Below are 25,336 nucleotides of genomic sequence, written 5' to 3'. Positions count from 1 at the left end.
ACGCCACCACTCCCAGCCGCCAGTGTAAACCTTTCTACCGCTACTTTACCTACAATCTGCGATGTCAACGAACTATTTTTTCTCCATACTCACAGCTTACTCGCCGATTTATCACGAAAACGAATGTGTATAGTGTACTTATTCATTTCTTACTTTACGTTTAGACGAGAAAGTACACTGCCGCATATGAAACGAACTGTTGTTACCTTGTGGATCCACGTTGCAGTTTCAATCACGAATGCAATTCCTTCCATCACTTAGAGAAAGAAAAAACCACTTTGGTAACTAATGGTAGCGTCTCTAGCCGTCAGATGTACCCTCTCTTGGTAGCGGTGCGAAGAAAAAATTTGCACTCGATAATGTCAACACATTATTCTATTCTTCAATGCAGTTATTTTACAATGGATATGGAAATTCATCGTTTAAAAACACATCTAGAATGCTCATTGAGTACCATTTTATTTTGTGGAAAATGTGGAATCATGTAAAGTAAGTATTCAAATCTGCATGTGTCATTATTATATTTATAACGAGTGCCGAAAATTTTTCGTTTACATCTCCTGTGTGCCACATTTTCTAACATAATTTCGATTACAGGCTGAGCAACGATAATGTCTTACACTCACGTCGTGGTTTATGACTACCATTCGTAATCTCCCTCGTTCTCTCTGCTTTCAAATGTGAAACAGAGATGTCTCGAACGCTACACAGCGCATGCGTAAATCTTAGCACTTCAAGGAGAGTGATGTGCCTCTCCAGTAGTCTCCATGTTCTTAATGCGGATGACCGGACGTCAAGCACCACCTGTGAGTCACGAATGATCTCTTACTTTGAGAAGCAATCACTCCAGGAGGTTTTCTACTTTGTGCCTTTATGCTGACCACTTGCGCGCAAGAAACACACATGTCCAATACTTGAAAATAAATTTCGACAGACATGTATACTGAGAGATAATAGTTTTAAAAGTGTGTCAAATGTAGCCTTTCTTATTTTTTGAAGTCACCACATTCCGGCTTTCGCTGTCGCCGCGGTCGGACGTGCTAGCTGGTTGCTCCGCGTCGTCGGTGACGTCACCAGTGTTTACTGTTTGCCGTTGTGTGTTTCTGCGTTCCGAGTGATTCACGTGCATTGTACTTTTTTTTTTTGTGGTCGTCCTTTTCGTCAGCAACTTGCCGATCTTGTACGGGATTCGGGCTTGACCGGATTCCATACAGCCGCAGCGCCATGTCTACCACCATCCGGAAAAACACCCTGGTTTTTGGCTTTGACAAGGATACTCGCCGAGTTCAACCGACCGCCCTCGAGATTCATGACTGGCTAACCGAGGTAATAGGCATCACTTCTGATTCTGTGCACACCACCCAGCTCGATTCTGATCGTTATTCCGTGTTTGTCAAGTTTCTCAGTCCAGTAGCAGTTGATCGACTTCTTGAAAAAATCGGCAAACAAGTCCCTTTTGTTCATCGCGACGGCACCACTAGTATGGTTAATGTAACACGTGCCGATACCTCGATTCAGACAGTTCGAGTACTTAACTTGCCCATAGAGATTGACAATGCTAAAATTAAAGATGCACTTTCTAAGTTTGGTGAGGTTAAAGAAATTGTCAACGAAAAGTGGTCGTCTCGCTACAAATTACAATGTTTCAATGGGATTAGATCTGTGGACATGGAAGTAAAAATGAACATTCCTTCTCACATTACGGTTGATGGTTATAAGGCTCACATTATATATTCTGGTCAAGCCCCCACCTGCCATATCTGCAATGAACTAGGCCATCTTCGCCAGGACTGCCCCCGCCGAGTTTTTGTCTTAAAAAATAATCTCCAGCCGCGGCGTAGATTAACACTTAACGAGGTAATGGCAGTAGATACTTCTGGTTGTTCTGCACACCCTGATGTTGATGCTCCCCAAGCAATTACCTCCGAGACCCCGCCCATAACCGCTGATGCGTTTCCACCACTCGTAGGACGGCAAACTGCTGCGCCAGTTTGTCTTGAAAGTGAATCTCAGCAAAAGAAAAGGCCGCTGGAACGTAGTGATGAGCATTCAGATGAGGAAGTATCTCACACGACTCCTGCAGCCCGGAAACCAAAACCATCACTCGCGGAGGATTTAGTACCACATGATGTTATGCGGGTCGATTTTGAAGCCAGTGCGGATGGACTTGAGGGGATGTCGAATTCTGAGACGCCGGGTCATGAACAGGAACCTCCTATTTTGAGTGCCGCGCCCGAAGGACAACAGCCGCTACAACGCGCACACAGTGAGGAAGTGTTGTGTCAACAACGCGCTACAGCTGACGCCCTACAACAAGTTCCGGGCGGAAGTAAACAAGTGAAAGTGTTTACCAACCTGCCAGCTGCCGGCGGCAGTGCTGCGACAACGACACGACCGCGTCTCAAAGAATCCACAAAAACTTCGGGACCTCAAAACGCCCCACGACGAAGGCTCAATCCACAGCCAAATCTCTCAGCTCCTCGCAACAAGGGAAATTCTACTTCCTCGCAAGCGGATGTAGTACCCCGAAATATTAGTTATGAAATTGTGAGGGAACGATCCGGTGATGACAACAGCAAAGAACTCGGCGAAGCCCACCCTCCACAGTAGTAATTCCGTTGGTACAAGGTTTGTTCCATGCTGTCACCTAAGGTTGCAAAGCTTCTTCGTGTTTTTTCTGTCCTTTTATCCGGTTATGGTTCGCAGCATTCACTGTGTCGTTTTTGCTACAACCGGCCTATGATTCGTAGTGTATGACTTGTTCTGGTTTTTATTTCGCTTCCTGATCCAATAATCCTCTTATGGCTGCTCACATTATACCTTTTTTAATTCTGCAGCCGGCACTCTTGGGCTCGATGCAATCGTTTTGTTATACTTTTACATCTCATTACCTATATGCTACAGGCCTATACTATCACCTCCCTTAATATCAATAGGATTACGTCAGAGTTAAAATTTGCTTTATTAAAAGAATTTTTGTTTGACTCTGGTACAGATATTGCCCTTTTACAAGAGGTTGCTACACGGCAAATTAACATTCCCGGCTATGTTGCAATAATCAATTTCGCTCCCGAATTCAGTGCTGGCACAGCGATTTTAGTCAGGGAAGGAATACCTCTAACCGATGTCGAAAAGTTAGACTCTGGACGGGGCATAGGCGTGAATATCATGGGCGTCAGTGTACTCAATCTGTATGCACCATCTGGAAGTACACGGCGCGCTGACAGATCGAAGTTTTTTAAGGAGGATATCATTTACTTATTGCGGCGAGACTCTCCAAACTTGATCATTGCAGGCGATTTTAATTGTGTATTGCACCGTAAAGATCAATCCCCCAATTTTAATTATTCCCCTGAATTAAACTTTCTTGTCTCCCAAATGAAACTGAGGGACGCATGGGAAGTTAAGTATCCCACGCTTGTGAAATACACGCACATTTCACATAATTCCAGTAGCAGGATTGATAGAATCTATATGTCAAGTCACATAGTGAGGAATTTGCTACAAGTGGACATCACTCCAGTCAGCTTCTCTGATCACTGTAGTGTGAGTGCCTGCATAAACTTAGACCGGCAACCAACTCACTGGTTTAGGAATCAGTGGAGCATGAATGTCGGCCTCTTAACAGACGACGAGCTCGAGGTCGAATTAAAGACAGCTTGGGAATTTTGCTTACGCTCTGTACACAACTTTCCGAGTGTTTTGGAGTGGTGGACCCGCAAGGCGAAGCCCAAATTACGAAAAGTAATTATATCTTATAGCATAGAGAGATCTCGGGCAGTTCACCGTACAATGGAATTTTACTACATGGTCTTAAGGGATTTGTATGATCAGGCTGATGGCTCAGACAGGCGCTTGTCCGACATCAAGAAAATTAAAGCGACATTATTAAGCTTAAAGAGAAAACAACTGGAGGGTCTTAAACTTAAATCAAAAGCCAGATCTGTTAGCGAGGACGAAACGGCTGCGTTATATCATCTGATTAAACATCGCAAGAACCGACGACGGATATTCATGGACGAACTTAGATTAGAAAACGGTACTGTCCTCACTGTGCAAAACGAGATAATCAGAGAAATCCACAGATATTACAGTGCCCTGTATGAGGCAGAAGCAACGCAAGAGCACGATTCGGATGAGTTATTTGCGTTTACAACTTCCACAATTACGGCCGACGACAACGCCAGCTTATTTTCGGCTTTTAGTCCAGATGAAGTCCTTGAAATAATTCGCGGCTCCCCTAAAAGTAAATCGCCGGGCCCTGATGGCCTTCCGGTCGAATTCTATCAACGATATTGGAGTATCATAGGTGATAAGTTGACACAAGCCGTTAACGACGTCCTGCGGGGAAAGTTTGTACCATCAGAACTTAAAGAATGTAAAATCGTGTTGATTCCTAAAAATAAGGGATGTAAAAAGATTAACAACTTCCGGCCGATTTCTCTTCTTAATTCAGATTATAAGATTATTGCGAGAGCTTTAAAAAATCGAATGATGCCGTTGACCACAAACATCATTGGGCAACAGCAAACTTGTGCTTATAGGCGATCAATATTTCAGACTATAGCACAATATAGAGATATCGTCGCTCTGTCGTCTGCCAGCACCATTAATTGCGGCCTCCTTTTTGTCGACTTTTATAAAGCATTTGATAGTGTCGGCCATAAATACCTCTTCGAAACGATGCGGAGGATGGGCTTCGGGCATGACTCCATCGCTGTCGTGCGCAATATGATCACTGGTCTGGTCGCCACGATCTCCGTCAACTGCCAGCTCACAAGACCAATTACCATCGCAAGGGGTGTCCCCCAAGGAAGCCCCCTTTCCATGTTGCTCTTTGTCATCTCCCTAGAACCATTGCTGCGGCTAGTACAAGAGCACATGACGGGCATAACGATCGCCGGGAAGAAAACTGCAGTTGGGGCATATGCTGATGATGTCGGCATCGTCGTGAGGAACAGGGATGATGTGATTCAACTGGAGGCAGACCTCAGAAGCTATTGTTCCGCTTCTGGCGCAAAAATGAATGAAACTAAAAGCAAATTTCTACGTATAAGGGGACTTGACGATGTCGGCCTAGAATGGGCTACCCATGTTACGGAACACAAATCTCTTGGGACGATACTGACGGTCCCTCCACAAAGGATGATAACGGCAAATTGGCGGGATGTCTCGTTCAAAGTCAAGGGTGCTTTAATAGATAACGTTTATCGCAGTATGGACCAAATTCAGAGGGTTAAATTTATAAATACATGTATCCTGTCGCGAGCATATTATGTGGCACAGGTCTTTCCAATCCCCACTATCATAGCCAAACAGATAATGAGCAAGTTGACCAATTTTCTGTGGCGGGGGGAAATATTTCGAGTTGACGTGAAGACTGTGACCCTCGACCCTCTGCATTGCGGTATGGGTCTGACCGATCTGAACGCCAAAGCAATGGCTTTGTACATTAAACGGATGACATCCTTAATCCAAAACTACTCTGACACCCTTACGGCGAAGTTGTTTGAGGCAGTCGCGCCGAAAAGCGTAGAACCGCCGATCAATGTGCAGACGATCGACTACCAGCTCTCCCACATCCGCACATATTATCTGGAAAAGAGCTACTTGAGCGAGGTCCTTCTCCAACATCGACCCTTAACTGCCAAGGACATTCTGGAGCACAGGAAACGATATGAGGGCAGGAACAAAATCGAACAAAAGCACACTGGAGTCAATTGGGATGTCCTGTGGGCGAACATCAGCAGCAATGTACTTCCGTCCCTGGTCAGGTCGACATGGTACAAAACGGTTAACAACATTATCAGCACAAATGAGCGCCTGCATGCGATTGGGCTAAGCGACACAGCCCATTGTCCAGATTGTCACCAAGTGGATACTGTTCCCCACAGATATACTTGCAGTCACCGCATGCGCAATTGGCAATGGGTTCGTCAAAAAGTCGCCCTTATAACTAGGACTTCTGAAAATAACATTGACACGAAATTACTGCACAGACCAGACGTCAAATATTTTCCGCCAACTAAAAATAATGCCGTCATGTGGCTGTTGGGCCAATATACAAGTCATGTCTTCAATCGGCTGACGGGCGACGATTACAGCGAGTTTCAGTTACACATGGAAACGGAATATATTAAAATTAGAAACTACACGAATCACCGTCGCAAGTACGGTAATATGCTTCATATTGCATTCAATAGAACAGGTATTGGATAGCTGTTCGAGCTCTAAAACCTTCACCCGTTTATGTATCAACCGAATGATCTGGCTCCAATCCCATATTGATGCGTTCTAAAAAAAAAAATAAAAAAAATACAAAAAATAAAAAAAAGTAAAAATAAGAAAACTCAGTGTTCCTTTTCCATCAATGTGAGTGATGATGGGTATGAGGGCGGCACCGTGGCCAGGCCTCGGACTAATTGACCCCTGCCCTCCTTGCCGCCATCTGCCTGCCCCGCTCGCTACACTATTCAAAAAAAAAAAAAATAAAGAAAGAACTATACTATCTAAAAAAAATAAAAAAAGTTGGTAGAGCACTTTTTTAAAAAAAAAAAAAGTGAAGCAGCTCATCTCAGTTAGCAATTGCAAATACAACTCATGGATAAATATGTAGTCAATTCTTCAGGTATGTGCCTGAATTTTGTAATGGCTGAATGCGGAATTCGAAGAAAGGGTGACGCTTTCTAGCAAATAATGTGTGCGTAATTGTTTGATCTAGGAAGAAATCGTAGGAATATGAGCGAATACCGAAAGTAAGACTAAAAAGAGTTGGGTGTAGGTCTGGTCGTATCGGACAGGCTGCTACACAGTTCCCACTCTCTGACGCTATCCCTCTGCTAACCGCCAAGGGGACTTTTGGCTGCTCAGTTTCCTGCCTGGCCCGGTGCACCCCTCCTTAGCTTACCTGGTCGCCCAAGACTCCTCTTAAGCGACCATGTTGATGGCGATCTCAGTGCGGACGCCAGATCAACACAGGATGCTGCGAAACAGTACTCCCATCCTCAAACCATCCACTACAACCGGCCTCCAGGTCGCTGGATTACAGGAGCACGCCACCACTCCCATCCGCCAGTGTAAACCTTTCTACCGCTACTTCACCTACAATCTGCGATGTCAACGAACTATTTTTTCTCCATACTCACAGCTTACTCGCCGATTTATCACGAAAACGAATGTGTATAGTGTACTTATTCATTTCTTACTTTACGTTTCGACGAGAAAGTACACTGCCGCATATGAAACGAACTGTTGTTACCTTGTGGATCCACGTTGCAGTTTCAATCACGAATGCAATTCCTTCCATCACTTAGAGAAAGAAAAAACCACTTTGGTAACTAATGGTAGCGTCTCTAGCCGTCAGATGTACCCTCTCTTGGTAGCGGTGCGAAGAAAATATTGCACTCGATAATGTCAACACATTATTCTATTCTTCAATGCAGTTATTTTACAATGGATATGGAAATTCATCGTTTAAAAACACATCTAGAATGCTCATTGAGTACCATTTTATTTTGTGGAAAATGTGGAATCATGTAAAGTAAGTATTCAAATCTGCATGTGTCATTATTATATTTATAACGAATGCCGAAAATTTTTCGTTTACATCTCCTGTGTGCCACATTTTCTAACATAATTTCGATTACAGGCTGAGCAACGATAATGTCTTACACTCACGTCGTGGTTTATGACTACCATTCGTAATCTCCCTCGTTCTCTCTGCTTTCAAATGTGAAACAGAGATGTCTCGAACGCTACACAGCGCATGCGTAAATCTTAGCACTTCAAGGAGAGTGATGTGCCTCTCCAGTAGTCTCCATGTTCTTAATGCGGATGACCGGAAGTCAAGCACCACCTGTGAGTCACGAATGATCTCTTACTTTGAGAAGCAATCACTCCAGGAGGTTTTCTACTTTGTGCCTTTATGCTGACCACTTGCGCGCAAGAAACACACATGTCCAATACTTGAAAATAAATTGCGACAGACATGTATACTGAGAGATGATAGTTTTAAAAGTGTGTCAAATGTAGCCTTTCTTATTTTTTGAAGTCACTAGTGAAGCAGCTCATCTCAGTTAGCAATTGCAAATACAACTCATGGATAAATATGTAGTCAATTCTTCAGGTATGTGCCTGAATTTTGTAATGGCTGAATGCGGAATTCGAAGAAAGGGTGACGCTTTCTAGCAAATAATGTGTGCGTAATTGTTTGATCTAGGAAGAAATCGTAGGAATATGAGCGAATACCGAAAGTAAGACTAAAAAGAGTTGGGTGTAGGTCTGGTCGTATCGGACAGGCTGCCACACAGTTCCCACTCTCTGACGCTATCCCTCTGCTAACCGCCACGGGGACTTTTGGCTGCTCAGTTTCCTGCCTGGCCCGGTGCACCCCTCCTTAGCTTACCTGGTCGCCCAAGACTCCTCTTAAGCGACCATGTTGATGGCGATCTCAGTGCGGACGCCAGATCAACACAGGATGCTGCGAAACAGTACTCCCATCCTCAAACCATCCACTACAACCGGCCTCCAGGTCGCTGGATTACAGGAGCACGCCACCACTCCCATCCGCCAGTGTAAACCTTTCTACCGCTACTTTACCTACAATCTGCGATGTCAACGAACTATTTTTTCTCCATACTCACAGCTTACTCGCCGATTTATCACGAAAACGAATGTGTATAGTGTACTTATTCATTTCTTACTTTACGTTTCGACGAGAAAGTACACTGCCGCATATGAAACGAACTGTTGTTACCTTGTGGATCCACGTTGCAGTTTCAATCACGAATGCAATTCCTTCCATCACTTAGAGAAAGAAAAAACCACTTTGGTAACTAATGGTAGCGTCTCTAGCCGTCAGATGTACCCTCTCTTGGTAGCGGTGCGAAGAAAATATTGCACTCGATAATGTCAACACATTATTCTATTCTTCAATGCAGTTATTTTACAATGGATATGGAAATTCATCGTTTAAAAACACATCTAGAATGCTCATTGAGTGCCATTTTATTTTGTGGAAAATGTGGAATCATGTAAAGTAAGTATTCAAATCTGCATGTGTCATTATTATATTTATAACGAATGCCGAAAATTTTTCGTTTACATCTCCTGTGTGCCACATTTTCTAACATAATTTCGATTACAGGCTGAGCAACGATAATGTCTTACACTCACGTCGTGGTTTATGACTACCATTCGTAATCTCCCTCGTTCTCTCTGCTTTCAAATGTGAAACAGAGATGTCTCGAACGCTACACAGCGCATGCGTAAATCTTAGCACTTCAAGGAGAGTGATGTGCCTCTCCAGTAGTCTCCATGTTCTTAATGCGGATGACCGGAAGTCAAGCACCACCTGTGAGTCACGAATGATCTCTTACTTTGAGAAGCAATCACTCCAGGAGGTTTTCTACTTTGTGCCTTTATGCTGACCACTTGCGCGCAAGAAACACACATGTCCAATACTTGAAAATAAATTTCGACAGACATGTATACTGAGAGATGATAGTTTTAAAAGTGTGTCAAATGTAGCCTTTCTTATTTTTTGAAGTCACTAGTGAAGCAGCTCATCTCAGTTAGCAATTGCAAATACAACTCATGGATAAATATGTAGTCAATTCTTCAGGTATGTGCCTGAATTTTGTAATGGCTGAATGCGGAATTCGAAGAAAGGGTGACGCTTTCTAGCAAATAATGTGTGCGTAATTGTTTGATCTAGGAAGAAATCGTAGGAATATGAGCGAATACCGAAAGTAAGACTAAAAAGAGTTGGGTGTAGGTCTGGTCGTATCGGACAGGCTGCTACACAGTTCCCACTCTCTGACGCTATCCCTCTGCTAACCGCCACGGGGACTTTTGGCTGCTCAGTTTCCTGCCTGGCCCGGTGCACCCCTCCTTAGCTTACCTGGTCGCCCAAGACTCCTCTTAAGCGACCATGTTGATGGCGATCTCAGTGCGGACGCCAGATCAACACAGGATGCTGCGAAACAGTACTCCCATCCTCAAACCATCCACTACAACCGGCCTCCAGGTCGCTGGATTACAGGAGCACGCCACCACTCCCAGCCGCCAGTGTAAACCTTTCTACCGCTACTTTACCTACAATCTGCGATGTCAACGAACTATTTTTTCTCCATACTCACAGCTTACTCGCCGATTTATCACGAAAACGAATGTGTATAGTGTACTTATTCATTTCTTACTTTACGTTTAGACGAGAAAGTACACTGCCGCATATGAAACGAACTGTTGTTACCTTGTGGATCCACGTTGCAGTTTCAATCACGAATGCAATTCCTTCCATCACTTAGAGAAAGAAAAAACCACTTTGGTAACTAATGGTAGCGTCTCTAGCCGTCAGATGTACCCTCTCTTGGTAGCGGTGCGAAGAAAATATTGCACTCGATAATGTCAACACATTATTCTATTCTTCAATGCAGTTATTTTACAATGGATATGGAAATTCATCGTTTAAAAACACATCTAGAATGCTCATTGAGTACCATTTTATTTTGTGGAAAATGTGGAATCATGTAAAGTAAGTATTCAAATCTGCATGTGTCATTATTATATTTATAACGAATGCCGAAAATTTTTCGTTTACATCTCCTGTGTGCCACATTTTCTAACATAATTTCGATTACAGGCTGAGCAACGATAATGTCTTACACTCACGTCGTGGTTTATGACTACCATTCGTAATCTCCCTCGTTCTCTCTGCTTTCAAATGTGAAACAGAGATGTCTCGAACGCTACACAGCGCATGCGTAAATCTTAGCACTTCAAGGAGAGTGATGTGCCTCTCCAGTAGTCTCCATGTTCTTAATGCGGATGACCGGACGTCAAGCACCACCTGTGAGTCACGAATGATCTCTTACTTTGAGAAGCAATCACTCCAGGAGGTTTTCTACTTTGTGCCTTTATGCTGACCACTTGCGCGCAAGAAACACACATGTCCAATACTTGAAAATAAATTTCGACAGACATGTATAATGAGAGATAATAGTTTTAAAAGTGTGTCAAATGTAGCCTTTCTTATTTTTGGAAGTCACTAGTGAAGCAGCTCATCTCAGTTAGCAATTGCAAATACAACTCATGGATAAATATGTAGTCAATTCTTCAGGTATGTGCCTGAATTTTGTAATGGCTGAATGCGGAATTCGAAGAAAGGGTGACGCTTTCTAGCAAATAATGTGTGCGTAATTGTTTGATCTAGGAAGAAATCGTAGGAATATGAGCGAATACCGAAAGTAAGACTAAAAAGAGTTGGGTGTAGGTCTGGTCGTATCGGACAGGCTGCTACACAGTTCCCACTCTCTGACGCTATCCCTCTGCTAACCGCCACGGGGACTTTTGGCTGCTCAGTTTCCTGCCTGGCCTGGTGCACCCCTCCTTAGCTTACCTAGTCGCCCAAGACTCCTCTTAAGCGACCATGTTGATGGCGATCTCAGTGCGGACGCCAGATCAACACAGGATGCTGCGAAACAGTACTCCCATCCTCAAACCATCCACTACAACCGGCCTCCAGGTCGCTGGATTACAGGAGCACGCCACCACTCCCAGCCGCCAGTGTAAACCTTTCTACCGCTACTTTACCTACAATCTGCGATGTCAACTAACTATTTTTTCTCCATACTCACAGCTTACTCGCCGATTTATCACGAAAACGAATGTGTATAGTGTACTTATTCATTTCTTACTTTACGTTTCGACGAGAAAGTACACTGCCGCATATGAAACGAACTGTTGTTACCTTGTGGATCCACGTTGCAGTTTCAATCACGAATGCAATTCCTTCCATCACTTAGAGAAAGAAAAAACCACTTTGGTAACTAATGGTAGCGTCTCTAGCCGTCAGATGTACCCTCTCTTGGTAGCGGTGCGAAGAAAATATTGCACTCGATAATGTCAACACATTATTCTATTCTTCAATGCAGTTATTTTACAATGGATATGGAAATTCATCGTTTAAAAACACATCTAGAATGCTCATTGAGTACCATTTTATTTTGTGGAAAATGTGGAATCATGTAAAGTAAGTATTCAAATCTGCATGTGTCATTATTATATTTATAACGAATGCCGAAAATTTTTCGTTTACATCTCCTGTGTGCCACATTTTCTAACATAATTTCGATTACAGGCTGAGCAACGATAATGTCTTACACTCACGTCGTGGTTTATGACTACCATTCGTAATCTCCCTCGTTCTCTCTGCTTTCAAATGTGAAACAGAGATGTCTCGAACGCTACACAGCGCATGCGTAAATCTTAGCACTTCAAGGAGAGTGATGTGCCTCTCCAGTAGTCTCCATGTTCTTAATGCGGATGACCGGACGTCAAGCACCACCTGTGAGTCACGAATGATCTCTTACTTTGAGAAGCAATCACTCCAGGAGGTTTTCTACTTTGTGCCTTTATGCTGACCACTTGCGCGCAAGAAACACACATGTCCAATACTTGAAAATAAATTTCGACAGACATGTATACTGAGAGATAATAGTTTTAAAAGTGTGTCAAATGTAGCCTTTCTTATTTTTTGAAGTCACTAGTGAAGCAGCTCATCTCAGTTAGCAATTGCAAATACAACTCATGGATAAATATGTAGTCAATTCTTCAGGTATGTGCCTGAATTTTGTAATGGCTGAATGCGGAATTCGAAGAAAGGGTGACGCTTTCTAGCAAATAATGTGTGCGTAATTGTTTGATCTAGGAAGAAATCGTAGGAATATGAGCGAATACCGAAAGTAAGACTAAAAAGAGTTGGGTGTAGGTCTGGTCGTATCGGACAGGCTGCTACACAGTTCCCACTCTCTGACGCTATCCCTCTGCTAACCGCCACGGGGACTTTTGGCTGCTCAGTTTCCTGCCTGGCCTGGTGCACCCCTCCTTAGCTTACCTGGTCGCCCAAGACTCCTCTTAAGCGACCATGTTGATGGCGATCTCAGTGCGGACGCCAGATCAACACAGGATGCTGCGAAACAGTACTCCCATCCTCAAACCATCCACTACAACCGGCCTCCAGGTCGCTGGATTACAGGAGCACGCCACCACTCCCAGCCGCCAGTGTAAACCTTTCTACCGCTACTTTACCTACAATCTGCGATGTCAACTAACTATTTTTTCTCCATACTCACAGCTTACTCGCCGATTTATCACGAAAACGAATGTGTATAGTGTACTTATTCATTTCTTACTTTACGTTTCGACGAGAAAGTACACTGCCGCATATGAAACGAACTGTTGTTACCTTGTGGATCCACGTTGCAGTTTCAATCACGAATGCAATTCCTTCCATCACTTAGAGAAAGAAAAAACCACTTTGGTAACTAATGGTAGCGTCTCTAGCCGTCAGATGTACCCTCTCTTGGTAGCGGTGCGAAGAAAATATTGCACTCGATAATGTCAACACATTATTCTATTCTTCAATGCAGTTATTTTACAATGGATATGGAAATTCATCGTTTAAAAACACATCTAGAATGCTCATTGAGTACCATTTTATTTTGTGGAAAATGTGGAATCATGTAAAGTAAGTATTCAAATCTGCATGTGTCATTATTATATTTATAACGAATGCCGAAAATTTTTCGTTTACATCTCCTGTGTGCCACATTTTCTAACATAATTTCGATTACAGGCTGAGCAACGATAATGTCTTACACTCACGTCGTGGTTTATGACTACCATTCGTAATCTCCCTCGTTCTCTCTGCTTTCAAATGTGAAACAGAGATGTCTCGAACGCTACACAGCGCATGCGTAAATCTTAGCACTTCAAGGAGAGTGATGTGCCTCTCCAGTAGTCTCCATGTTCTTAATGCGGATGACCGGACGTCAAGCACCACCTGTGAGTCACGAATGATCTCTTACTTTGAGAAGCAATCACTCCAGGAGGTTTTCTACTTTGTGCCTTTATGCTGACCACTTGCGCGCAAGAAACACACATGTCCAATACTTGAAAATAAATTTCGACAGACATGTATACTGAGAGATGATAGTTTTAAAAGTGTGTCAAATGTAGCCTTTCTTATTTTTTGAAGTCACTAGTGAAGCAGCTCATCTCAGTTAGCAATTGCAAATACAACTCATGGATAAATATGTAGTCAATTCTTCAGGTATGTGCCTGAATTTTGTAATGGCTGAATGCGGAATTCGAAGAAAGGGTGACGCTTTCTAGCAAATAATGTGTGCGTAATTGTTTGATCTAGGAAGAAATCGTAGGAATATGAGCGAATACCGAAAGTAAGACTAAAAAGAGTTGGGTGTAGGTCTGGTCGTATCGGACAGGCTGCTACACAGTTCCCACTCTCTGACGCTATCCCTCTGCTAACCGCCACGGGGACTTTTGGCTGCTCAGTTTCCTGCCTGGCCCGGTGCACCCCTCCTTAGCTTACCTGGTCGCCCAAGACTCCTCTTAAGCGACCATGTTGATGGCGATCTCAGTGCGGACGCCAGATCAACACAGGATGCTGCGAAACAGTACTCCCATCCTCAAACCATCCACTACAACCGGCCTCCAGGTCGCTGGATTACAGGAGCACGCCACCACTCCCAGCCGCCAGTGAAAACCTTTCTACCGGTACTTTACCTACAATCTGCGATGTCAACTAACTATTTTTTCTCCATACTCACAGCTTACTCGCCGATTTATCACGAAAACGAATGTGTATAGTGTACTTATTCATTTCTTACTTTACGTTTCGACGAGAAAGTACACTGCCGCATATGAAACGAACTGTTGTTACCTTGTGGATCCACGTTGCAGTTTCAATCACGAATGCAATTCCTTCCATCACTTAGAGAAAGAAAAAACCACTTTGGTAACTAATGGTAGCGTCTCTAGCCGTCAGATGTACCCTCTCTTGGTAGCGGTGCGAAGAAAATATTGCACTCGATAATGTCAACACATTATTCTATTCTTCAATGCAGTTATTTTACAATGGATATGGAAATTCATCGTTTAAAAACACATCTAGAATGCTCATTGAGTACCATTTTATTTTGTGGAAAATGTGGAATCATGTAAAGTAAGTATTCAAATCTGCATGTGTCATTATTATATTTATAACGAATGCCGAAAATTTTTCGTTTACATCTCCTGTGTGCCACATTTTCTAACATAATTTCGATTACAGGCTGAGCAACGATAATGTCTTACACTCACGTCGTGGTTTATGACTACCATTCGTAATCTCCCTCGTTCTCTCTGCTTTCAAATGTGAAACAGAGATGTCTCGAACGCTACACAGCGCATGCGTAAATCTTAGCACTTCAAGGAGAGTGATGTGCCTCTCCAGTAGTCTCCATGTTCTTAATGCGGATGACCGGACGTGAAGCACCACCTGTGAGTCACGAATGATCTCTTACTTTGAGAAGCAATCACTCCAGGAGGTTTTCTACTTTGTGCCTTTATGCTGACCACTTGCGCGCAAGAAACACACATGTCCAATACTTGAAAATAAATTGCGACAGACATGTATACTGAGAGATGATAGTTTTAAAAGTGTGTCAAATGTAGCCTTTCTTATTTTTTGAAGTCACTAGTGAAGCAGCTCATCTCAGTTAGCAATTGCAAATACAACTCATGGATAAATATGTAGTCAATTCTTCAGGTATGTGCCTGAATTTTGTAATGGCTGAATGCGGAATTCGAAGAAAGGGTGACGCTTTCTAGCAAATAATGTGTGCGTAATTGTTTGATCTAGGAAGAAATCGTAGGAATATGAGCGAATACCGAAAGTAAGACTAAAAAGAGTTGGGTGTAGGTCTGGTCGTATCGGACAGGCTGCTACACAGTTCCCACTCTCTGACGCTATCCCTCTGCTAACCGCCACGGGGACTTTTAGCTGCTCAGTTTCCTGCCTGGCCCGGTGCACCCCTCCTTAGCTTACCTGGTCGCCCAAGACTCCACTTAAGCGACCATGTTGATCGCGATCTCAGTGCGGACGCCAGATCAACACAGGATGCTGCGAAACAGTACTCCCATCCTCAAACCATCCACTACAACCGGCCTCCAGGTCGCTGGATTACAGGAGCACGCCACCACTCCCAGCCGCAAGTGAAAACCTTTCTACCGCTACTTTACCTACAATCTGCGATGTCAACTAACTATTTTTTCTCCATACTCACAGCTTACTCGCCGATTTATCACGAAAACGAATGTGTATAGTGTACTTATTCATTTCTTACTTTACGTTTCGACGAGAAAGTACACTGCCGCATATGAAACGAACTGTTGTTACCTTGTGGATCCACGTTGCAGTTTCAATCACGAATGCAATTCCTTCCATCACTTAGAGAAAGAAAAAACCACTTTGGTAACTAATGGTAGCGTCTCTAGCCGTCAGATGTACCCTCTCTTGGTAGCGGTGCGAAGAAAATATTGCACTCGATAATGTCAACACATTATTCTATTCTTCAATGCAGTTATTTTACAATGGATATGGAAATTCATCGTTTAAAAACACATCTAGAATGCTCATTGAGTACCATTTTATTTTGTGGAAAATGTGGAATCATGTAAAGTAAGTATTCAAATCTGCATGTGTCATTATTATATTTATAACGAATGCCGAAAATTTTTCGTTTACATCTCCTGTGTGCCACATTTTCTAACATAATTTCGATTACAGGCTGAGCAACGATAATGTCTTACACTCACGTCGTGGTTTATGACTACCATTCGTAATCTCCTCGTTCTCTCTGCTTTCAAATGTGAAACAGAGATGTCTCGAACGCTACACAGCGCATGCGTAAATCTTAGCACTTCAAGGAGAGTGATGTGCCTCTCCAGTAGTCTCCATGTTCTTAATGCGGATGACCGGACGTCAAGCACCACCTGTGAGTCACGAATGATCTCTTACTTTGAGAAGCAATCACTCCAGGAGGTTTTCTACTTTGTGCCTTTATGCTGACCACTTGCGCGCAAGAAACACACATGTCCAATACTTGAAAATAAATTTCGACAGACATGTATACTGAGAGATGATAGTTTTAAAAGTGTGTTAAATCTAGCCTTTCTTATTTTTTGAAGTCACTAGTGAAGCAGCTCATCTCAGTTAGCAATTGCAAATACAACTCATGGATAAATATGTAGTCAATTCTTCAGGTATGTGCCTGAATTTTGTAATGGCTGAATGCGGAATTCGAAGAAAGGGTGACGCTTTCTAGCAAATAATGTGTGCGTAATTGTTTGATCTAGGAAGAAATCGTAGGAATATGAGCGAATACCGAAAGTAAGACTAAAAAGAGTTGGGTGTAGGTCTGGTCGTATCGGACAGGCTGCTACACAGTTCCCACTCTCTGACGCTATCCCTCTGCTAACCGCCACGGGGACTTTTGGCTGCTCAGTTTCCTGCCTGGCCCGGTGCACCCCTCCTTAGCTTACCTGGTCGCCCAAGACTCCTCTTAAGCGACCATGTTGATGGCGATCTCAGTGCGGACGCCAGATCAACACAGGATGCTGCGAAACAGTACTCCCATCCTCAAACCATCCACTACAACCGGCCTCCAGGTCGCTGGATTACAGGAGCACGCCACCACTCCCAGCCGCCAGTGTAAACCTTTCTACCGCTACTTTACCTACAATCTGCGATGTCAACTAACTATTTTTTCTCCATACTCACAGCTTACTCGCCGATTTATCACGAAAACGAATGTGTATAGTGTACTTATTCATTTCTTACTTTACGTTTCGACGAGAAAGTACACTGCCGCATATGAAACGAACTGTTGTTACCTTGTGGATCCACGTTGCAGTTTCAATCACGAATGCAATTCCTTCCATCACTTAGAGAAAGAGAAAACCACTTTGGTAACTAATGGTAGCGTCTCTAGCCGTCAGATGTACCCTCTCTTGGTAGCGGTGCGAAGAAAATATTGCACTCGATAATGTCAACACATTATTCTATTCTTCAATGCAGTTATTTTACAATGGATATGGAAATTCATCGTTTAAAAACACATCTAGAATGCTCATTGAGTACCATTTTATTTTGTGGAAAATGTGGAATCATGTAAAGTAAGTATTCAAATCTGCATGTGTCATTATTATATTTATAACGAATGCCGAAAATTTTTCGTTTACATCTCCTGTGTGCCACATTTTCCAACATAATTTCGATTACAGGCTGAGCAACGATAATGTCTTACACTCACGTCGTGGTTTATGACTACCATTCGTAATCTCCCTCGTTCTCTCTGCTTTCAAATGTGAAACAGAGATGTCTCGAACGCTACACAGCGCATGCGTAAATCTTAGCACTTCAAGGAGAGTGATGTGCCTCTCCAGTAGTCTCCATGTTCTTAATGCGGATGACCGGACGTCAAGAACCACCTGTGAGTCACGAATGATCTCTTACTTTGAGAAGCAATCACTCCAGGAGGTTTTCTACTTTGTGCCTTTATGCTGACCACTTGCGCGCAAGAAACACACATGTCCAATACTTGAAAATAAATTTCGACAGACATGTATACTGAGAGATGATAGTTTTAAAAGTGTGTGAAATGTAGCCTTTCTTATTTTTTGAAGTCACTAGTGAAGCAGCTCATCTCAGTTAGCAATTGCAAATACAACTCATGGATAAATATGTAGTCAATTCTTCAGGTATGTGCCTGAATTTTGTAATGGCTGAATGCGGAATTCGAAGAAAGGGTGACGCTTTCTAGCAAATAATGTGTGCGTAATTGTTTGATCTAGGAAGAAATCGTAGGAATATGAGCGAATACCGAAAGTAAGACTAAAAAGAGTTGGGTGTAGGTCTGGTCGTATCGGACAGGCTGCTACACAGTTCCCACTCTCTGACGCTATCCCTCTGCTAACCGCCACGGGGACTTTTGGCTGCTCAGTTTCCTGCCTGGCCCGGTGCACCCCTCCTTAGCTTACCTGGTCGCCCAAGACTCCTCTTAAGCGACCATGTTGATGGCGATCTCAGTGCGGACGCCAGATCAACACAGGATGCTGCGAAACAGTACTCCCATCCTCAAACCATCCACTACAACCGGCCTCCAGGTCGCTGGATTACAGGAGCACGCCACCACTCCCAGCCGCCAGTGTAAACCTTTCTACCGCTACTTTACCTACAATCTGCGATGTCAACTAACTATTTTTTCTCCATACTCACAGCTTACTCGCCGATTTATCACGAAAACGAATGTGTATAGTGTACTTATTCATTTCTTACTTTACGTTTCGACGAGAAAGTACACTGCCGCATATGAAACGAACTGTTGTTACCTTGTGGATCCACGTTGCAGTTTCAATCACGAATGCAATTCCTTCCATCACTTAGAGAAAGAGAAAACCACTTTGGTAACTAATGGTAGCGTCTCTAGCCGTCAGATGTACCCTCTCTTGGTAGCGGTGCGAAGAAAATATTGCACTCGATAATGTCAACACATTATTCTATTCTTCAATGCAGTTATTTTACAATGGATATGGAAATTCATCGTTTAAAAACACATCTAGAATGCTCATTGAGTACCATTTTATTTTGTGGAAAATGTGGAATCATGTAAAGTAAGTATTCAAATCTGCATGTGTCATTATTATATTTATAACGAATGCCGAAAATTTTTCGTTTACATCTCCTGTGTGCCACATTTTCCAACATAATTTCGATTACAGGCTGAGCAACGATAATGTCTTACACTCACGTCGTGGTTTATGACTACCATTCGTAATCTCCCTCGTTCTCTCTGCTTTCAAATGTGAAACAGAGATGTCTCGAACGCTACACAGCGCATGCGTAAATCTTAGCACTTCAAGGAGAGTGATGTGCCTCTCCAGTAGTCTCCATGTTCTTAATGCGGATGACCGGACGTCAAGAACCACCTGTGAGTCACGAATGATCTCTTACTTTGAGAAGCAATCACTCCAGGAGGTTTTCTACTTTGTGCCTTTATGCTGACCACTTGCGCGCAAGAAACACACATGTCCAATACTTGAAAATAAATTTCGACAGACATGTATACTGAGAGATGATAGTTTTAAAAGTGTGTGAAATGTAGCCTTTCTTATTTTTTGAAGTCACTAGTGAAGCAGCTCATCTCAGTTAGCAATTGCAAATACAACTCATGGATAAATATGTAGTCAATTCTTCAGGTATGTGCCTGAATTTTGTAATGGCTGAATGCGGAATTCGAAGAAAGGGTGACGCTTTCTAGCAAATAATGTGTGCGTAATTGTTTGATCTAGGAAGAAATCGTAGGAATATGAGCGAATACCGAAAGTAAGACTAAAAAGAGTTGGGTGTAGGTCTGGTCGTATCGGACAGGCTGCTACACAGTTCCCACTCTCTGACGCTATCCCTCTGCTAACCGCCACGGGGACTTTTGGCTGCTCAGTTTCCTGCCTGGCCCGGTGCACCCCTCCTTAGCTTACCTGGTCGCCCAAGACTCCTCTTAAGCGACCATGTTGATGGCGATCTCAGTGCGGACGCCAGATCAACACAGGATGCTGCGAAACAGTACTCCCATCCTCAAACCATCCACTGCAACCGGCCTCCAGGTTGCTGGATTACAGGAGCACGCCACCACTCCCAGCCGCCAGTGTAAACCTTTCTACCGCTACTTTACCTACAATCTGCGATGTCAACTAACTATTTTTTCTCCATACTCACAGCTTACTCGCCGATTTATCACGAAAACGAATGTGTATAGTGTACTTATTCATTTCTTACTTTACGTTTCGACGAGAAAGTACACTGCCGCATATGAAACGAACTGTTGTTACCTTGTGGATCCACGTTGCAGTTTCAATCACGAATGCAATTCCTTCCATCACTTAGAGAAAGAAAAAACCACTTTGGTAACTAATGGTAGCGTCTCTAGCCGTCAGATGTACCCTCTCTTGGTAGCGGTGCGAAGAAAATATTGCACTCGATAATGTCAACACATTATTCTATTCTTCAATGCAGTTATTTTACAATGGATATGGAAATTCATCGTTTAAAAACACATCTAGAATGCTCATTGAGTACCATTTTATTTTGTGGAAAATGTGGAATCATGTAAAGTAAGTATTCAAATCTGCATGTGTCATTATTATATTTATAACGAATGCCGAAAATTTTTCGTTTACATCTCCTGTGTGCCACATTTTCCAACATAATTTCGATTACAGGCTGAGCAACGATAATGTCTTACACTCACGTCGTGGTTTATGACTACCATTCGTAATCTCCCTCGTTCTCTCTGCTTTCAAATGTGAAACAGAGATGTCTCGAACGCTACACAGCGCATGCGTAAATCTTAGCACTTCAAGGAGAGTGATGTGCCTCTCCAGTAGTCTCCATGTTCTTAATGCGGATGACCGGACGTCAAGCACCACCTGTGAGTCACGAATGATCTCTTACTTTGAGAAGCAATCACTCCAGGAGGTTTTCTACTTTGTGCCTTTATGCTGACCACTTGCGCGCAAGAAACACACATGTCCAATACTTGAAAATAAATTTCGACAGACATGTATACTGAGAGATGATAGTTTTAAAAGTGTGTTAAATCTAGCCTTTCTTATTTTTTGAAGTCACTAGTGAAGCAGCTCATCTCAGTTAGCAATTGCAAATACAACTCATGGATAAATATGTAGTCAATTCTTCAGGTATGTGCCTGAATTTTGTAATGGCTGAATGCGGAATTCGAAGAAAGGGTGACGCTTTCTAGCAAATAATGTGTGCGTAATTGTTTGATCTAGGAAGAAATCGTAGGAATATGAGCGAATACCGAAAGTAAGACTAAAAAGAGTTGGGTGTAGGTCTGGTCGTATCGGACAGGCTGCTACACAGTTCCCACTCTCTGACGCTATCCCTCTGCTAACCGCCACGGGGACTTTTGGCTGCTCAGTTTCCTGCCTGGCCCGGTGCACCCCTCCTTAGCTTACCTGGTCGCCCAAGACTCCTCTTAAGCGACCATGTTGATGGCGATCTCAGTGCGGACGCCAGATCAACACAGGATGCTGCGAAACAGTACTCCCATCCTCAAACCATCCACTACAACCGGCCTCCAGGTCGCTGGATTACAGGAGCACGCCACCACTCCCAGCCGCCAGTGTAAACCTTTCTACCGCTACTTTACCTACAATCTGCGATGTCAACTAACTATTTTTTCTCCATACTCACAGCTTACTCGCCGATTTATCACGAAAACGAATGTGTATAGTGTACTTATTCATTTCTTACTTTACGTTTCGACGAGAAAGTACACTGCCGCATATGAAACGAACTGTTGTTACCTTGTGGATCCACGTTGCAGTTTCAATCACGAATGCAATTCCTTCCATCACTTAGAGAAAGAGAAAACCACTTTGGTAACTAATGGTAGCGTCTCTAGCCGTCAGATGTACCCTCTCTTGGTAGCGGTGCGAAGAAAATATTGCACTCGATAATGTCAACACATTATTCTATTCTTCAATGCAGTTATTTTACAATGGATATGGAAATTCATCGTTTAAAAACACATCTAGAATGCTCATTGAGTACCATTTTATTTTGTGGAAAATGTGGAATCATGTAAAGTAAGTATTCAAATCTGCATGTGTCATTATTATATTTATAACGAATGCCGAAAATTTTTCGTTTACATCTCCTGTGTGCCACATTTTCCAACATAATTTCGATTACAGGCTGAGCAACGATAATGTCTTACACTCACGTCGTGGTTTATGACTACCATTCGTAATCTCCCTCGTTCTCTCTGCTTTCAAATGTGAAACAGAGATGTCTCGAACGCTACACAGCGCATGCGTAAATCTTAGCACTTCAAGGAGAGTGATGTGCCTCTCCAGTAGTCTCCATGTTCTTAATGCGGATGACCGGACGTCAAGAACCACCTGTGAGTCACGAATGATCTCTTACTTTGAGAAGCAATCACTCCAGGAGGTTTTCTACTTTGTGCCTTTATGCTGACCACTTGCGCGCAAGAAACACACATGTCCAATACTTGAAAATAAATTTCGACAGACATGTATACTGAGAGATGATAGTTTTAAAAGTGTGTTAAATCTAGCCTTTCTTATTTTTTGAAGTCACTAGTGAAGCAGCTCATCTCAGTTAGCAATTGCAAATACAACTCATGGATAAATATGTAGTCAATTCTTCAGGTATGTGCCTGAATTTTGTAATGGCTGAATGCGGAATTCGAAGAAAGGGTGACGCTTTCTAGCAAATAATGTGTGCGTAATTGTTTGATCTAGGAAGAAATCGTAGGAATATGAGCGAATAACGAAAGTAAGACTAAAAAGAGTTGGGTGTAGGTCTGGTCGTATCGGACAGGCTGCTACACAGTTCCCACTCTCTGACGCTATCCCTCTGCTAACCGCCACGGGGACTTTTGGCTGCTCAGTTTCCTGCCTGGCCCGGTGCACCCCTCCTTAGCTTACCTGGTCGCCCAAGACTCCTCTTAAGCGACCATGTTGATGGCGATCTCAGTGCGGACGCCAGATCAACACAGGATGCTGCGAAACAGTACTCCCATCCTCAAACCATCCACTGCAACCGGCCTCCAGGTCGCTGGATTACAGGAGCACGCCACCACTCCCAGCCGCCAGTGTAAACCTTTCTACCGCTACTTTACCTACAATCTGCGATGTCAACTAACTATTTTTTCTCCATACTCACAGCTTACTCGCCGATTTATCACGAAAACGAATGTGTATAGTGTACTTATTCATTTCTTACTTTACGTTTCGACGAGAAAGTACACTGCCGCATATGAAACGAACTGTTGTTACCTTGTGGATCCACGTTGCAGTTTCAATCACGAATGCAATTCCTTCCATCACTTAGAGAAAGAAAAAACCACTTTGGTAACTAATGGTAGCGTCTCTAGCCGTCAGATGTACCCTCTCTTGGTAGCGGTGCGAAGAAAATATTGCACTCGATAATGTCAACACATTATTCTATTCTTCAATGCAGTTATTTTACAATGGATATGGAAATTCATCGTTTAAAAACACATCTAGAATGCTCATTGAGTACCATTTTATTTTGTGGAAAATGTGGAATCATGTAAAGTAAGTATTCAAATCTGCATGTGTCATTATTATATTTATAACGAATGCCGAAAATTTTTCGTTTACATCTCCTGTGTGCCACATTTTCCAACATAATTTCGATTACAGGCTGAGCAACGATAATGTCTTACACTCACGTCGTGGTTTATGACTACCATTCGTAATCTCCCTCGTTCTCTCTGCTTTCAAATGTGAAACAGAGATGTCTCGAACGCTACACAGCGCATGCGTAAATCTTAGCACTTCAAGGAGAGTGATGTGCCTCTCCAGTAGTCTCCATGTTCTTAATGCGGATGACCGGACGTCAAGCACCACCTGTGAGTCACGAATGATCTCTTACTTTGAGAAGCAATCACTCCAGGAGGTTTTCTACTTTGTGCCTTTATGCTGACCACTTGCGCGCAAGAAACACACATGTCCAATACTTGAAAATAAATTTCGACAGACATGTATACTGAGAGATGATAGTTTTAAAAGTGTGTTAAATCTAGCCTTTCTTATTTTTTGAAGTCACTAGTGAAGCAGCTCATCTCAGTTAGCAATTGCAAATACAACTCATGGATAAATATGTAGTCAATTCTTCAGGTATGTGCCTGAATTTTGTAATGGCTGAATGCGGAATTCGAAGAAAGGGTGACGCTTTCTAGCAAATAATGTGTGCGTAATTGTTTGATCTAGGAAGAAATCGTAGGAATATGAGCGAATACCGAAAGTAAGACTAAAAAGAGTTGGGTGTAGGTCTGGTCGTATCGGACAGGCTGCTACACAGTTCCCACTCTCTGACGCTATCCCTCTGCTAACCGCCACGGGGACTTTTGGCTGCTCAGTTTCCTGCCTGGCCCGGTGCACCCCTCCTTAGCTTACCTGGTCGCCCAAGACTCCTCTTAAGCGACCATGTTGATGGCGATCTCAGTGCGGACGCCAGATCAACACAGGATGCTGCGAAACAGTACTCCCATCCTCAAACCATCCACTGCAACCGGCCTCCAGGTCGCTGGATTACAGGAGCACGCCACCACTCCCAGCCGCCAGTGTAAACCTTTCTACCGCTACTTTACCTACAATCTGCGATGTCAACTAACTATTTTTTCTCCATACTCACAGCTTACTCGCCGATTTATCACGAAAACGAATGTGTATAGTGTACTTATTCATTTCTTACTTTACGTTTCGACGAGAAAGTACACTGCCGCATATGAAACGAACTGTTGTTACCTTGTGGATCCACGTTGCAGTTTCAATCACGAATGCAATTCCTTCCATCACTTAGAGAAAGAAAAAACCACTTTGGTAACTAATGGTAGCGTCTCTAGCCGTCAGATGTACCCTC

Source organism: Schistocerca nitens, chromosome 2 (genome assembly GCF_023898315.1).
Source record: "Schistocerca nitens isolate TAMUIC-IGC-003100 chromosome 2, iqSchNite1.1, whole genome shotgun sequence".
Taxonomy (NCBI): Eukaryota; Metazoa; Arthropoda; class Insecta; order Orthoptera; family Acrididae; genus Schistocerca; species Schistocerca nitens.
This window is presented reverse-complemented; position numbering follows the sequence as displayed.